Source organism: Pelodiscus sinensis, chromosome 6 (assembly GCF_049634645.1).
Source record: "Pelodiscus sinensis isolate JC-2024 chromosome 6, ASM4963464v1, whole genome shotgun sequence".
Taxonomy (NCBI): domain Eukaryota; kingdom Metazoa; phylum Chordata; order Testudines; family Trionychidae; genus Pelodiscus; species Pelodiscus sinensis.
The window spans coordinates 106,757,281-106,769,553 of record NC_134716.1 but is presented as its reverse complement, the minus strand read 5'-3'; the positions used below and the strand labels follow the sequence as shown (position 1 = coordinate 106,769,553).

General features: G+C 38.6%; 1 protein-coding gene across 7 annotated transcripts in view; it reads right to left on the bottom strand.

Moving 5' to 3' along the window:
- Positions 1-12,273, bottom strand: part of PRLR (prolactin receptor) — a 261,793-nt gene that overhangs the window by 208,037 nt on the left and 41,483 nt on the right. For 3 of the 7 annotated variants that reach the window (XM_075932552.1, XM_075932551.1, XM_075932556.1), the window contains exon 1: positions 7,364-7,539. The exons of 3 other annotated variants lie outside the window; for them this stretch is intronic. The gene's annotated coding sequence lies outside the window, so the exon portion shown is untranslated. Of the gene's footprint in view, positions 1-7,363; positions 7,541-12,273 lie in introns of those variants that run through there. One more of the 7 variants, XM_075932559.1, reaches the window with a different exon arrangement.

The following is a 12,273-nucleotide window of genomic DNA, read 5'->3' as shown; positions in this document are numbered from 1 at the left end:
TGCTACTTGGACACAGATTTTTTTTTTAAACCAGAGAGTAGGTTGATTTTTCTTCATTATATGCTAAAACCTATTGGCTTCAGCAGGGTTGAAATTAGGATGTAGCAAACGGGGCAACTGCTTCCATACAAGGAGTCATCCCAGATAGAAAGGCTTTGATTATGGCTTCAGTTCTGGTGACAGAGCTTGGGCATATTAATATTTGAACATAATATTCATTTTTATTTTAGTACCTATATTATGCTTTTCTTTTACACATTAGATATGTGTGCATGTTTAACTGTATAACTATCTATTTAATGCATCTTTATATCAACTGAACATGCAGAAAAACAGCTGTTGTGGTACAATGAGCCAAGCAGTTTTTATAGTATGTTGGGGGGGGGGGGCCTCAGAAAGAAAACATTGAGAAATTCTAGCTTGACGGCCTGTGATGACTGGGGAACAGAGCAGTTTGGGTAAGGATTTTTCAGCTATGGTTGGTCAGGACATTCAAGGATTCTCTTTGCCCGAAAGACAAGCAATGCTTAAACTTTTCAGCCAAGTTGAAGCTGACATACAGTCTAAGAACCTTGCATACTTAATGGCAGCAGCTGCTGCAAGTCACAGTTTGATCTGATTTTAAGGAGAACAAGGCTCTTGAACAAATAATTCAAAGGCAGCTGTTTCCAACTAAGCCACAGAAGGATTTATAGTAAAATAAACTTAACATTTGATTACTTACAACTTCTGTAAAACCACCTGAATTTAGGAAGGAGATGCACTCTCTAATATTTAGCTTCCGGTATCATGGCTAATTTATTTAAATTAGTGGGTAAATCAAGGATAGATTTGCAAATTATGTACATTTGTTTAAAAACATATATGCACAGTTTTCCACATTTAAAAAAAGAAACACAAGCCACCCTGCTGCTTTTTAATAGTAGATCAACATTAAAGGGTCAAATAAGCATAAAATATGCACAGGAGAGGATGCTAAAGATTATGAAAACTTAGATGTAAATACACTTTTCAGAATTCAAAGTAAATGAAATATCTGTGTTTCATGAAAGAAAAATGAAATGTTTTTGTAATTTGCAGAAAACATTGAGACTATGTCTACACTGGCATGATTTTGTGCAAATACTTTTAACACAAGAGTTTTTGCGTTAAAGTATTTGCGCAAGAGAGCATCTACACTGGCATGTGCCTTTGCGCAAAAGATGTGCTTTTGCACAAAAGAATCCATGCCAGTGTAGACGCTCTCTTGCGCAAGAAAGCTCCAATGGCCATTTTAGGCTATTTTAGGCAAGAACACTTGCACAAGAGGGCTTTTTCCTGAGCCGGAGCATCATAGTTCTTGTGCAAGAAGCACTGATTTCTTACATTTGAACATCAGTGTTCTTGCGCAAGAACTCCCGCCAGTGTAGACAGGCAGCATGTTTTTGCGCAAAAGCGGCCAATGTAGACACAGCCTGAGGCTTTTTGCTAAAGGTACTTCTAGTGTTTTGTACAACTGCACATCACTATGCATCTGCCTTCCATGTAAAATAGATTAGCAGCCTTGCTGTTATATAACAACCCCGCCCACAATATGGCTACGTCTACACTGGCCCCTTTTCCGAAAGGGGCATGCTAATTTCGCAGGTCGTAATAGGGAAATCCACGGGGGATTTAAATATCCCCCGCGGCATTTAAATAAAAATGTTCACAGCTTTTTTCCGGCTTTTAGAAAAGCCGGAAAAGAGCGTCTACACTGGCCCCGATCCTCCGGAAAAAAGCCTTTTTCCGGAGGATCTCTTATTCCTACTTCAAAGGAATAAGAGATCCTCCGGAAAAGGGCTTTTTTCCGGAGGATCGGGGCCAGTGTAGACGCTCTTTTCCGGCTTTTCTAAAAGCCGGAAAAAAGCGGCGGACATTTTTATTTAAATGCCGCGGGGGATATTTAAATCCCCCGCGGATTTCCCTATTATGACCTGTGAAATTAGCATGCCCCTTTCGGAAAAGCGGCCAGTGTAGACGTAGCCTATATGTATTTATGATCTTGTGTAAATAAATGACAGCCTATAAAGATAGATAATGTTCTAGCCACCAAAAAATCCAAGTTTTTAAAGTGAGAGAGACTCCACCAGTTTGTGTGTCATTTGCCACAATGCTCAAACCTGTGTCACAAAGCAAGGTTTAGTTGCCCGTAGGAGAAACAGGTAAACCAAAATACAACTCTAGAGTTAGTTTGCAAAGTTTTGCTTATTAGGCTATACAAACAGAACTGAAAAAGGTGCCAAATTCAAAGATATTGTGTGATGTACTGTGAGATGTCCTTTCACTCAGAGACCGTTAATGACATGGAAGCAGGGTGACCAGATGTTCTGATTTTTTAGGGTGTGTCACTATATTTAGGATTTCATTTTATAGAGGCACTTATTAACCCCCCCTTTCCAATTTTTTCACAATTGCTATCTATTTACCATACAAGGAACCAAATATAAAGAAATCTACACTGATGTAATTTATATGAGAAAATTAGAAAAAGGCATAATCATAAGTAAATTAAAGCAGGCAAAAGTCTTCTTTAACTTACACATTCCTGTACATTCCTGTTAGTTGCTTTTCAAGCTATAGGCTTCTCTTAAATACTGGCCTCTCAACATTTAAGCTTGCCTGTCTTTTCATTGAGTTACATGACTCGTATAGAGTCATTAATACCTATTCAAACTATATGGAAAATACTACCATCCTAATTTGCCAAGAGTTTTATACAAGTACCTACACAAGGTGAAACATACTGGGGAGAAAAAATCAGGCCCATTTACAGTTGTCTCCAATTCTGATTCCATTTGCACTGTTTTTACAGAACTTTACCTCCACTGATAGCTCCTGATTTACATTGGCATACAGGTATGGAGATCAAGCCTAATTAGTCTGAGCTCCAATTCTGACTCACTTAATTAAGTGTCTTTGATGAAAGATATTTGTAATTGGAAACTACAGCCATAAAAGCTACTTGGGAAAATATCAGAAAGGAAGAAATACTATTTAACCTCCCCCATCAAATAATTAATTGCTTGAACTAGCTCATACATACTGATTGAGCATCACATTTAAAATTAAACCAAATCAGATTGGTTATTGAAGCAGGGCTATTTAAAGAAAAAGGACAAAACGGCTGGAAAATTGATATTTTTAAAGGAAAAATAAGCAAAAAGGCTACAGGAGATGCAACTATAAAAATATGTACATAAAAAAGTGGGGAGAGAGAAAGCAATGAGGAGGAAAGAAAAAAAATTCATCCAGATGAAAACTGTGCCTCTTGTCTGTCCCTGGCTGGCAGAACTACCTTTAAAATAGCCAAAGGCAGTGGGAACTAATGGCAGCAAGAGATGATGAAATCGTTGATTCCAAGGCCAGAAGGGACCATTGTGCTCATCTTGTCAGACCTCCTATCAGATACAGATTAGAACTTCCCTAAAATTATTCCTACAGCATATTTTTTTGAAAAAACATACAAAATTCATTTACAAATTGCAATGATGTAAAGAGGTAAAATTCCTACTTAAAATTCACCTGTTCATGCATCGAAGCCACATTATATGTGATAATGCATCACATTAGCCCTTTGGCTACATCAGGGGTTGGCAACCTTTCAGAAGTGGCATGCCAAGATTTGGCTTATTCATGGACCTGGGTGCTGGGGGGGGGGAATAGTGAGGCGAGCAGGAGCAGGCTGGGTATGGTGACCGTATTTTCTGAACCAGCTACGGCTGGGAGAACAGTTTAATTTAAATTATGAAACAGATTAAACGTTTTAACTTTTTCATATTAGTTTATCAAACTTCATTTTAAATAATGTAAAATATTATGTCCAAACACAAAAGGTTTCAATTTTTTATTGATTTATGGCAGGAATGGGGATTGGGGTCACTGACCCACAGAAAAATCAGTTGGGGACCACACAAGTGAGAAGCACAAAAACAAAACCCCACACTCCTCCAAAAATCCCCAATACTCACTGATGTGGCTCCCAACTGAGACACCTCACTCCTGTGGTATTCCAACCTCATGCCACTTATGGCACGTGTGTCGTAGGTTGCCAACCCTTGGGCTACGGCATCACATGGAAGATTACATTCAGAGTATCCACCACAAAACCTAAATGTCTTTGAGTCACTGGGTAGAGTCCCCCATCCTGTAAGCTTTGCCTACATTCTTTGTTCCTAGATATATACACATTAAATACAAATTAAAATTAGGGATGTGAACAAGTAGTCGAGTAGACAATTAACTGATAAGCCTAGGGTTATCAGTTAATCGACTACTTGCATTACCCCCCCCCCCCCCGCTGCCTTAAAAGCTGGTATCCCCCCAGCACTGGCCTCGTGGTGCCACCTACCAGAGACCTATCAGAGGTAGCAGAGTGGGGTAAGGATGTTAAGTAGTGGATAGCAACTGACCCCAAGTTCTGTGTGGCGCTGCTGCTTTGAAGTACCTCCTCTTCTCCCTCCCCCCACCCCCGCCCACAGCTGCCTCTATCTGATAGAGGCAGCGGGGGGGGGGGGGGAGGGCGGGAGAGAGGGAAATGACTAGTCAACTATCCTGTCGACTATCCCATAAGCATTTGCATATTGGATAGGCAACTAGTCGACTAGTCCTTCACTAGGATAGGATAGTAGTTTTCAAGTATCTAAAATGATGTTACAAGGAGGAGGGAGAAAAATTGTTCTCCTTGGCCTCTAATGATAGGACAAGGAGCAATGGGCTTAAACTGCAGCAAGGGAGGCTTAGGTTGGACATTAGGAAAAACTTCCTAACTGTCAGGGTAATTAAACACTGGAATAAATTGCCTAAGGATGTTCTGGAATCTCCATCACTGGAGATATTCAAGAACAGGTTGTATAGACATCTACCAGGGATGATCTAGATGGTGCTTGGTCCTGTTGTCATGGCAGGGGACTGGACTTGATGACCTCCTGAGGTCTTTTCCAGTTTTAGTATACTATGTTTCCAGGTCATCAATAAAAATGTTAAATAGAATAGGGCTGATCTTTGTGGAACTTCCCTGGAAATTCACCCACTCCAAGATGATTCTCCATTTACAATTAAATTTTGAGACCTTTTAATGAGCCATCTTTTAATATGTCATGTTAATTTTATATTTTCTGATCTTTTCTAAAGCAAAATATGATGTGGTATCATAATAGCCTTACAGAAGTCTACATATATGACATCAGCACAATTACTTGTAATCTCAAAAAATATCAAGTTATTTTGTCAGGATCTTTTTTGCACAAACTTGTGGTAACTGGCATTAATTGCATTATCTTTCTCTCTTAATTCTGTAAGAGTCACATGGCTCATATGAGAATGATTTGAAAATAAGAAATTGAAAATAAAATGGGCTAAAGAAATTAAGAAAAGGATGTCACATTTCTTGACCCATTCATTTTGAATCTCAGAGCATCTACGTTTCTAAGTATACTCAGATCATATTGGACTTCTCTCAAGGACTTAATCCATAGATTTATGGAGCTCAACAGCTGTCATACTCAAACGACTTGAACGGTTCAGCATTACATAGGTTCTCCTCTCCTGAAGCTTACCATCCCTACATTTTAAAGGGATTAGGGACAGTAATGTCCTTTTAGGGATATTGCTCCTCAGTCATATGGGTGGCTTAAAATCTCCCAATCACTATCACCTTTGGTTTGTTTTCCCAAAGTTTTGATCTGAAAGGTTATCTACAGTGATGGCAACTGCCTTACAATTGAATTTGTGAAACTAGAATGTCATTTTAAAAGTCCTGCAATCGTCAAAATTTGTTCAGCATTGTAGAGACGTCTCATTTTGGTCCAGTTCAGTATATTTCGGGGTGGCCAAGCCATGACTCATAAGCCACATGTAGCTGTTTTACTGTAAAAGTGTGGCTTGCAGAATACACCCCACTACCCATTCTCCATCTCCCAGACAGACAAAGGGGGAGCTCAGGAACTCTCCCTTGCAGGAGGATGGCAGCATAGAGGCTTCTGTCTAATAGGGAAAGTGGATCTTTGGGCTTTAGAATCATAAAGCACACTTGCTGCTGTTTGTGGCTTCAACAGGAGCAGAGCTAAATCCCTGAGTCCTGATAGGTGCATCCCATCTCTTGAACTTCTTAAGATTGTTGTATGCAGCGCAAAGGATTGGTAAAGTTTGGTCATCTTGGTATATATGATCACCAGAATCTTGGAGTAACCAAAAAGTTATTTTTACAAGACAGTCAAATGTGAGAAAGAAGGCAACAGAAAAGCATTGTAGTCACTACAAAAAGAAAATGTATGAAAGACTAGAAGCATGAAAACTTGCCCAAAAAAATCCACTGAAAAATAAGATTTCAAGAAAGAATTGTCCAAAATCATTTGACTAGTACAAATTTAATTTAAACTCAGTGAAGGCCAAAAAGTACCTAGAAGGGAAATCTCAAGATGTTATTGCCATAATCATTTGTGTAGCTGGATCATTGGTTCATTTTCTCACTGTCTATATTAGACACATGATAATATCAAAAGGAGAGGATTGTTAGCCAATAAAAGGACACCTGGCAGTGTGATTGGCTAACTATTGCTAACTTGTTAGTGATGCCTGTTGAAAAAAAAAAAGAGGCATTTTAGAATACATGAGAGATGGAAATAAGATAAAACTGCTAGTATGTTAACACATCATATAGGACTTAAAATGTAAAGAACATAAATAATAGCGCTGTGACAAACAATATATAAAGCACAATGAGAAACCATGATCAACTGCAGAAACTCCAGCAAAGCAAGATTCAGTAAAGTATTCTGAAACTTCTTCCAAAAAAAGGGGGCTGTTTATTATGCCTTAGAAGCAAAGAAATAAAAGAACAAAACAAAACTACACTGAGGCAATACTGTTGGTTGCAGTTTATCTAAACTTTCTTCTTCTCCCACCTTGCAGTGTTGAAGGGGAAACAACACTGGCCATTTTTCTCCTCTCCCCACTGGCTCCATTTATATTTTAATTCTTTTTAATAGAAATATACATCTGTAAATACTGAAATGAAGTAACATACATATATTCAAATACAAACTTACTTCAGTAATGTCTGTTCTAATTAATTATTTTGACTAAGAAGCAGCTCTATTGCATTTCATGTTCTGCCTATCAAAATTGTTTGACATGCAAACTAACAGATTAAAATTATTTTGTGCAATGGTACAGCTACTTGTCTGAGTTGTATTATAGATAAAGTTATCCCAGCAAAATATTTTACCTACATACCACAAAGTTCTAAACAAATTCCATTTACCAGGGTCCTGTACATTTCACTTCTCTCTGGTTTATTCCATAATGGTAATATAATTGCATTTAAAACACAAAAGTTACTTACAAAAATTGAGCCCTTTAATCCATCTAACTAGGAAATGCATTCACTCGTTTGAATAGTCCAAGTCTGACTTTTAAATCAGATACATTGTGAGAGTATATCTGTATATATCTCAATCCCTACTAAACGGACACCTGCACGTTAAAGAAGAGACAGATCTTGTTGCTCTCTGATAAGGTCATAAAGGCTTAGCTAGAACATAGCAGTGCTTAATCCTCATTGGTTTTGCCTGCCGAGCACAAGGCTGTTTCCTTGACAACACAGCTGCAGTTGCTACGGCATCCGCAGCCACATGTGATGTCAAGATTTTGGGTTGGCACACCAGCAAAAATCATTTACGTAATGCTATTTTCTAATTTTGTAGATTAAAATGAAAAGTCAGTGAGAACCTCCAATACATTTTCCCTTTGCCCAGATTTAAGCACTTCACATTTATTTACAGTAGTTTACACAATGTGCCAAGTCACAAAACATAGAAGGCATGATTCCTGTCATTGGGATTTCAGATTGGTTATTTGCAATTCTCTTTGAAGATATAAAGTGTATTAATCTTCACCTAGTGATTCAAAAATAGAGATTTATTAGGAGTTGTGTTCAGAAATGCAACAATATTCTGGAAGGTGGAAATATGATCAATGACATACCAAATAACTTATGCTAAGGGCTGTAGCCAAGAAGAGATTATTTTTTTTTAAACAGGAACAGAAGTTTCTTCAGGCACTGAATAGTAGCTCCTCTTGAAAGATTACCTCAAGGTTGAAATTCACCGTAGTGTAGAGAGATAATACCTAATACATTACTTAATCTTTACTTAAGCTTTACCTGAAGTTGCACATTAAGTGCCACTGAAATCAATGGTAGGTTTCCCACATGACTTCAGAGATGATCAGGATTTGGCACTACAAGCTTATGTAACCTTGTGTAGTTCTTCTTTACTGGAGTAGTTAATTCATTTGCAAAATCATTCAAGTAGTTCTTTTCTACCATTTTATTATTGCTCATTCTGTACAGAGTACATCTTATATGCTCAAAACCCTATCACCGATTACCTAACATGTTAAACTTCTCTCAATTATTTTTTCTTAATTGGAGTGTAATTTTTTGCCAAATGAATCCTACAGGTTCCCTTTGATGTCCTCCCCACTGTTCAGGTAGTAATCCCAGTTAAGAGGTTTCTTGGTTGTAATAATAATTAGTCAAAATGGTAGATGTGCATATAACTTGTAATAATATCATCGTTGGTTGGGACTTAAGATCACCAAATAGCTGTATATTCATTTTCTTTGTATACTGAAGCCACATTATAACAGTGTTAGTGCATTTTACTACCTTGTTCTATTCCAGGAAACCAAGAGCAGGCTGATTATAAAACAAAGGGACACGAATAGAAATTCCAAATATAAGGACTTAGTGATGCATGACAGGAGTGTATGTGGTGGTCGGGGTGGGGGAGAAAGGGGAAGACATCTTCCATTGGTCCAGAAGCCATAGGCCTCATGTACTGCTGCCTGCTTTGAAGCAACCTGAGTGCTAGTGAAACCAGCAGAATACCCCAAAACTGCTGCTTAAGCTTTGAGTGTGAATATTTCCACTCAGTTCTGTTTTGGTGCCCCTAGAGGGGAATGATGTATTGTAAACAACTAGAGCTACGGTACATGTGAAATGTGATCAGTGTATTTTGGAGAGTGAATATGAAGAGTGTGCCCACAGAAATAGACAGAGAATGCATGACAGCTGATCCAGAAAGCTGTATCAGTATTAGCTGATGTTTTAGGAGATATAGTGTTGTCTAAGAAAGGATGTGCGCTGAATTAGGAATATCATGTCATGTTGTCAGGGATGGCAGTTAATGAGGAATGATTCCCAGATACCAAAAAAATAAAATAAAATTAGCTCATCACAGGTTTAATCTCTTCAGCTTGCAATATATGCTTTTCCTTAGATTTTGATACCTGCTTTGGACTTCATATCTTTCCTCATGTTCCCTGGGAACACTGAATTTAGAATTATGAACTACTTAGACAATGAGGGTGAAATAAACATTCGACTGACTTTAGTGAGGCTAAATTTCACTCTGAGTTTCTGAAATGTGTGTCACAATGTAACATCAAAAATGAGGAGGTATACACTATTACTTCAAAGGAGAAGTTTTCTAGAGATAAGATGGAACATGTAACATTATTCAAATTGCTCCTCAATCCAACTTGTTGATTGTCCTCCACAGTAGACCTATGTGAATGGCAGGGGGCTGACAGAATTGCCAGGCCCCTTGGAAAGGTGAGAGTGAGCCAAGCTCCATGCTTCCAGAAGGGGTAGGGTCTCACCTCTAAGCCCTTGGGCTCCAGTGGCAATTTAAAGGGCCCAGGACTGAAGGCACCACCATTCCTGCTTCTGTAGTGGAGGTGACTGGGAGGCCTAGGCCCTTTTGAATTGCTGTGCCTTGAGAAAGCTGCTCCCTTGTCTTCCAATCCCAATGGTGGGCCTGGTTAATGGCAAGAATATGAGCCATTTCTAAAGGGCATAATGCCATCCTAAAAATGCGTACGACAGTAGGCAAACAGGGGGTCATCAGTATGCATCTAATATGAATGTTGGCCCTAAAAATTTATATTTATGCACCTTTCAGCTACTTTAACTTCAAAAGAGTGCATAAATATAAAAATCAAATTCAAATTTGAGCTGTAGCCAACTGGAAGATGAAGACACTTGAAAAGATGCCTCCACCCAGAACTGGTTCTTTACAGGGAGAATGGCTGAAAATGAGGTTCAGTACCCCAGATAAGTTTCTGTGAAATAAACTGGCACAGTGTAAAACCAGTTCTATGATGTTTCATTGACTTTCACTAAAACTGGTTTGCAAACAACAACCTTCACTAATAATTTTACAGTTCATTCTCACATTTGAAATGATCATATACTTTGAGGCAGTGTGAAACAAGTATTACTAAAGCAGGGAATACTTGAAGGCCCATGAAGCCAAATTATAAAATTCCTTTCCTCACTTGCCCTGGCCTATTGTCATTTCACTAGATATTATCTATGGGATGAGACTTTAAGCACCTTTGAATGGGGAGCTTGTCTTGTCTTTAATGTAATATGGTTATCAGTGGCATTTTAAACAATACTTTCATCTAGTCTGTTTAATACCGAGGGAGTACTAGAAAACTCACACAGGAGATTAGAGTAAGTTCAGACAAGAATCAAGACTTGGGATACTGGCCAAACTGTGGAGTTGGCTTGACAACTTATAAAGTGAGGTTCAGGAAAACAGTTTTAGTACAGATACTGTTTTCCCCCCACATATTTCTTTGGAGAGTTCTATTGCTTACTAGTTTTGAAGCAGAACTTGACATTTGGAGGACAGTCTTAGACTCAGAAAGTACCTTTTGGCATCCCTAACATAATTAGGCAGATATGTCCAAGTTATGTTTCTGCAAATCACTGTTTGCATGTACGCTGTAGAGTGTGGTAGAAGCCTGCTGCTAAAACCTCCAAACATTTAACCAGCACTGAGCATAGTCACAGCCCCACTTACCTTCCATTTGCAGTGAGTATACTCCTGGCTTGAACTCCACTCCAGATGGGACCACATTAATAGCATCCATGCCTTTAGTCTGCAAGCAAGGCATTTACTTAAACATAGTTTCTAACAACACAGTGTGAGTGTAGACAGGGCCTATGAAACTTTCATTCTTCCTGCATCTCTCTTTGTTCACACTGTAAATTCCTTTGTGCTTTCCTGTCATCTCCCCTGTGACCGTAGGCCCAATAATCCCTCTAATATTCCCTGTTTGTACAGAGAGTCTCTTTTCTATATATCCCCATATTCAGTAGCACCCAACCCTCAATAACCATAGAGGCATTTCATTGCCGAACTATCATTGCTGTGAGAAACAGTTAAACATAAGATATATTATTGTATGTAAGGAGATTATAAAGTCTTATTGAATACTACTACTTTGAATATAGCTCTTTACATGCTCAAAGCACTCTAAAGATAGTAAGAAATTAGCCTTGTGTAGTAAGTGAGTTCACAGTGAGATCCCTGGGTCAGAGACACAATACTTAAGTGACTTGCTTGAACTGTACATTGAGCCATCAGCAGAGCCAAAATTAGAAGTAGGAATGCTAAAGGTTAACCTGGTAAGCATATGCCTCCTGCCACTGATGGGTAACCCGTTAAACAAATCATTTGACCAGTTACTATTCTGGGTGTTTCTTTTACATCCCTATTAGAATCAGTACTTCCTGCTTCCCAGCACTGTGCCCATCTCTCCAGATCCCAATGCCCAAAAGAAGGGCTAAATAAAAGTTAACAGAAGCTAGATTAGCCCCTAAAACAAAGAGGAAACTTAAAAAAAACACACACACACACACACATTCACTCTTAGAGCTCCAGTTTCCATCTTTGTAGTGACTGTGCTTTGAGGTACTTGAAAATCTTTATTTTATATTGTAAAATTTAATGTTACACCTTCATCACTTCTGCCACTTTTGCAAATTACTGTAATTACCATGAGCGTCACAGCAAAATTTGACAGCCCAAACCTCCAGTTCCCATTAAAGACCTGTCTCAGAAGTTATCACAACTCCAATTTCAATTATTTTACCATAATTACCCTCAATTATGGCAACTCTCAAAACTCGGACATCAAAGCTGAAGTTTTCACTCATCTTAGTTGTCTTCCAGCACTAATACATGTTTAAACCATCTTTGTGCATCTATAGGGCTGTGTGTGCTTTTTCTGTATAGCATCAAACGTTGTTCACAAAGACATTTTCTGTAAAATATGAGGACCATCAAAAAGGCCCAGAACTCACAGCAACAAAACACAGACCTTCTACTCTACCTTTTAACCCTGCTTCACCTATTCCTCTCAAGTGATTCCCCCAAACCTGGGGCTTCCCTGGTG